This window comes from Cupressus sempervirens, chromosome 2 (genome assembly GCF_028749045.1).
Source record: "Cupressus sempervirens isolate cs-2001-9-10 chromosome 2, ASM2874904v1, whole genome shotgun sequence".
Lineage (NCBI taxonomy): Eukaryota > Viridiplantae > Streptophyta > Pinopsida > Cupressales > Cupressaceae > Cupressus > Cupressus sempervirens.
Window position 1 is genome coordinate 326,464,290 of NC_143119.1, and position 6,000 is coordinate 326,470,289.

Below are 6,000 nucleotides of genomic sequence, written 5' to 3' on the forward strand. Positions count from 1 at the left end.
GTGAAGGCACAAACTCATATGTTGATTATGTGTTACTTGACACATACTGGACTACTAGTGCTCGACACATATACTATTCTACTTTGCTCGGCACCTATTGTATTTTATCTTGCTCGACACATGTATGATTCTGGTTCACTCAACATATGAAACATTCTAACTTGCTTGGCATCAACTATGACTTAGCACCTATTTATCATTTAGCACCTATATAATGCTCGATACCATATCACTCAGCACCTAAAGTCACTCGGCACCTGTTGGAATTCTGGCTCAACACATACTGTAGCTCGACATACATAGTGTACTTGGCTTCAATGTAAAAAGTGGTTAAGTGTATTGACACTCAAATGTCAAAACCATTCTAAGACCAATAGATTAAATCCTTTAATAGGATCACACCTAACAATGTGTTTTGTAACCTTTAACAAGGTTGGCTCCTAACAAGGCTCACTTCAAAAGAGTGAAAATAGTAACTAGTTGCAGTTGGTTGTTTTCCCAAATTAGCTTTCCACGTTAAATCCTAGTGTCAAATGTGTTCATGCTATTTTGTTTTATTTGTTTGCAACTAAGTTAAAGTAAGGGTAATCAAAGATAACATTTAAATATTATCTTAATCAATACTTATGGAGTTACAACATTTTATGTGTGTTTGTCGAGCATCAATTTTCAGACTTTATTTTGTACTATCATGTAAGGGATCTGGGATTTATTTTAGTAGTAGTTGATTCACCCCTCCCCTCTTAGTTACTCCTCTTATACTTCCAACATATCACATGATCAATTATGGGGCCATGTACAAAAAATAAAGTACTCACTATTTTGACATCCAACCTTAACCACAACATCTGGAAAATGATTCTTTTCATGTGGTTTAATGCCAAACAATGTTAGACATTTATTTTATTCCTTCACTCCCTCCTTTGTTTTAGATTTTTTTAGCAGGTCAAAGGGCACAAAAACCTCCTGGGATCATAAAATGAGTGAGTCCCACCACCTAGATGTTTGTAATACCCTCTACTATTGTATTTCAAAATATTATTTTCTTCTTTTTCTCTACATAGAGGATCCCCTATTTTTCACTTCTCACATCCTTTCTTGTGTCTCTATCTCTAGAATCTTAATGGGATCTAGTCTACCTATTTGATTTTGCCTCCTACATTGACCCTTTTTTTTCTTGTTTTTGGCCTCTTATTTGGTCCACTCAATTCTAGACTCCTGATGATCTTGGTCCTTCATAGTTTTTGAAGGTGAAGGGGTAGTTGAGAAACCTAAGAGATACACATTATTAATCCCTAGATCTTAATTATCCACTTTCTTTACAAAACCATATTGCTAACACCTACTCTTTCATTCTCCATATTAATTACATCTTTATATTCCAAGTTATTTCCTTTGGACTATTATAGCGTTTTAAAATATTTTTTCCCATAAGAAACAATACTTTAATGAGAATTAGCTTTCCCCTATAATGTATATTTATGAAAATGAAGAATATAAAATATAAGAAGATGCTGCATGATTTTGTGAAAACAAGAAACAAGTAGAAAAGTGAAAGAATTTATAATCTTATCTTGCACTAAACATATAATTTTTAAATCTAGTTGTTTGTGTTTAATTGGTGATACTAAACTATGTTAAATCATTTGAATCATTAAGATGATAAAGCTTACAATTAAATAATGTAAGATTAATAGCTATGTGATTAAATTTGAATAGTTTTTGAAAAATTCTAGTAGCAAATATTTTTTATTTGGTTTTATTGCTTGAAACATTTGTAATATATGATTTTGATTATTTGAAATTGATGACCTTTACATAATTTTTTTAATAGTTATAGACATACATAGTGATAACAATCAATGTATAACATATAATTTTTTCACAAGATGTTCATTGAGGTTGATATTGGGAACCCAACATATTTATTTGAAAAGATAGTTGATACACTATACTAGTATTTTAGAAATATAATTAGGTAATAAAATTTAATTTTATTATAATAATTACAGTGTACTTGTCACAATTAACATTAAACTACATTACGTTGACACTTAATAATCACCATACCATATCTTCTATAGTTAAATTATATAAATACAAATATAATCAAAACACAATATTAACAATACTTATATAAAATTAAAGAATATATAAATAATAATATCAATTTATATATTCTATATTTAAAAATGAAGAAATATAATTATGTACTAAAATTTAATTTCGTTTTAAACAACTAGAAGTATACTTTTCATAAATAACCTTGAACTATATTATATAGATGCTTAGTAATCTACATGTATTAAAAATAATATTAATTTATTTATTCTATATGTAAAAATAAACATTAGGTATTACTGTTATAATTCAAATGTGGACTTCAATTGAAATTTATAATTTAATTTTTTAATAAACCTATCATATATGTATAAAAGCGGGTCCAACATTACTGGATTGGATGACGACTATAAAACCCACCAACCCATGGTTTACGACTATAAAACCCGCAACCCATGGTTTGAAAACCAGACAAGATCATTTCCGCAAATCAGCTTGCGTATCAGATTGCGCAAAGCGAATCTCCACAATTATGCGGTGACGGCAGTTGAATTTATCACTATCACTATAGAGCCTCTGGCGGAAGAGTTGTCCTTAGTCACTCTCACAAAACCTCAGAGGAATCCGATCATTTACATGGCCAATTTGGATTGCAAATGGTATCCGTTTTGGATCGCAGCAGCATCTTCTCTTTTGATACCGGGAATATCTTTGGCATCTTTCTAGTGGACTAGTCCGGAGTGGCCCCATTCTCCATGCTAAAGTACGAGATGAATTCAATCATCGAACATAATTTATTTATAGTGCAAATTATGCAGGTGTAGGTAGTTTTGCAGTGGGTTGAAGAATTGGGGAAATGGAGGGAATCGTTTCATCACTGGATAGCTTTGAGCTGCTGAGAATCATGTTGAGCTTTACTTCAAGGGCAGAATTGCGTAGAGAAGGCTATGATCATGTGCACATGGCTCTCTTTTACTCAGCGCTTGCTTTGTGTTTCTGGGGATTTGTGGTCGCATGGTGGAGGAAGTGTGCGCAATCGGTGTATGTTCTCTCTTTGTCCCCTTGCATTTCTTTCAAGTTCAATGCAACAAGGCATCAGATTCAAAGTGGCAGAGTTCCTGCAATGATGTTTAATCCAACAACAAGTGTGGTCGCAGAAGAGAATGAGAGTGGGAGGAGGGGAAAAATTCTTATGAGATTTGAGTGCTCGATTGAAAGTCCCAAGGAAGTGCCTGCTCATGATTTTTCCCAGAACGGAGAGGCAAGCGCAGCAGCAGAGTGTGAGAATTATGCCACTTCATTCTCCTCTTCTTGTGACAAGAAAATATTAGGAGTGGGGAATTATAGAAATTTTGAAGAGGCCTGCTTAGAGAGGCCGAAGTCGAGAGACCTTCACGAGCTTTTGCTACAATCTGAGGAGATCGTAAAGTGTTTTGATGTTTCTCACAGCGGTGAACTGTTGGCCGGCGGCACAGTGGATAGTATTAATACGGTACGTTTGTGGGATATTCCGGCGAGAAAGTGCGTCAATTATATGAAGCTGAATGACGATTCTATTGTTGTGGGAGCTCGGTTTTCAAGCAGTTCCAATTTGAATCTGCTGAGCGGTATTGCGATAGCAGAACACTGCAAGTCTTCGTTATATTTGTGGGATACCAGGAATTTTCTGAAGCCGCTAAGTTTCTCCTTGGGAAAGAAGTCGAGATTGGATATTATGGAATTCAATGATAAAAAGGTTTATGTTTGTGATGATTTGAGTGAAGGTCATGTGTTTGATTTACGGATGGCTGGTGCACCCGTCCTTGAAGTTTACAGAGAAACAAGGCCGCAGTTAAGGAAGGATTGTAACTTACAAGATTTTCATGGTCTCTGCGCATCCTCTCTTCTACACTAATCTGTCCGAGTCCTCTCCCTACTCGAATGAAAAGCAGTCATGTACATATGATTGTTTCAGAGGATTTATCATTTTGTTCAAATGAATGTTTTGTGCAGTCTTTAATTTCCTAACTGATTTCTAGAATACCTTAGCTGCGTTTGAGGGTTTTGTAACGCATAAGCTGTGAAAACGTTTCCAACGCAAGAGTTGGTTCGTCATCTTGACGCCGTTTCAATTTTAAAGCCTTGTGCCTTTTGGTTTATTGGTTATTGTCTTTTCAATTGTTTCACATTTAATATTTGAAAATAAATAATGTTAATAGATATTATTATTCCAGATATTATTTTTATTTTTAAATTATTCTTTTTCGTTAATATTAGTTTATTATTAGATTAATTATAATATAATATCAAATATGTAGAAAGAGTATTTGCCAATGGCACCTTTCAATTTTAAATTTAAGGGTCTATCCAATTATTAGATCATATGGCTATTAAAGATCTAATAAGCATATAAGAGAATCACAACAAGTCTAAAGTTATGCTGACTCACATATAAAATTAACATCCTTGTTGTCTTTTGCAATTGTGTCCACAAATTTGTGTGCTCTAGTTGCTTCAAAGCTATTAAATAGAGAAAAATCCAAATTAAACAAGAATTGTGTTGTTGCACGCGCTGTCCTTGCCTATTAAAAAAAATAAAAAAGATTGGGTTGGATGTTTAAAGAAAGCCTCATCATAAAGCACTTCATCATTAAGTTTAGAAGAAAAATGATTGATTGATATGCTTCGCATGCTTGTGAAAAATCTAAATGAACATATGAAAGTGACACATGAATTTTCATGTTGACATTTTATAATCATAGATTCAATATATGTTGCACATCACTTTGATTTAGTCTAAATAAATAAAATTCTCCATTACAACCACAAAAACCATGCAACTATGTTATAACACGACCTCGTTTAAAATTCATAATTTCAAACAAGCTACACTATAAGAATATCTTGAAAAGGAGTTTAAACATTTGTATTAGATTCTTGCTTTCCATCACAAAATTAACGACCTCTAAAAAATGCTTCACAAGTATTTGGAGCTTGTTGGCTAACAAAAGCAATAATAAGTATGGTACAATTTACATTTGCATATAAAGAAGGCTTAGCTGAATGCAATAGAGCCCTATCTAATGAGTTTATTAAAATCTATTATGCATATCAACCCTCATTATGTCCCATGATGGCATCTCATTGAGACACTCAACTAAATAATATTCAATGTGACCTCCCAGTTTATGTTTCCACATTATGGATATAAGCACACCCTCTATTTGAATACTTTCACATTAACACATGTGCTAGAGAATGACGGTTTTTGAATGGATATGGGTGTATGTACAAAGTTATGGTACCAAAAAGGTGCCACAATTATTTTCTCATATATAAGGAATAGTCTGATTGTGCTATGGTTTGGGTGGGATGAGCCTTCGGGTCATGAAAATTCAAAAAAGGTGCTAAATAGTGCAATCACATTGTTGAAGGAGTTTATAAAATGGAAAACCCAAGGGTTTTCCCTCATTTCTCACCATTTCTTCTATTTTTTGTTGTCTTTCTTCTTTCCCAAGGAGTGCGAACACATTTTTTCTAGCTAATTTCATCACCAAATCTTGCCTTGGCAATGCCTCTACATCGTTGGAAATTACAAATTGGTGGAAGAGGTATGGATTTTAACCACTGTTTTTGCTAAATTTTATATTTTCTAATATTTTTGGGTTTGTCGAGGATCATGGTAGGCCAAACTATACTCTTAAGTGGTAGTGTAAAATCAACAAATATGGTTTATGTCAACTTGATGTGCAAGTCTGAACTAGTTATGAAGTTAATATTAAAAAGTTGTAAGAATAGAATGTAATGATCCCATCTTTTAGTTCTCACGTTCTCCAAAGTCTAAGTGGAGGATAAGAAGAAATTAAATTAATTTCTTATAAATTCATTCAATTTAAAGGTGACTTTGTATTTAATTAATTTAATTATTTACAAGGGAGTAGCTTCTAGGGTATGAATTAA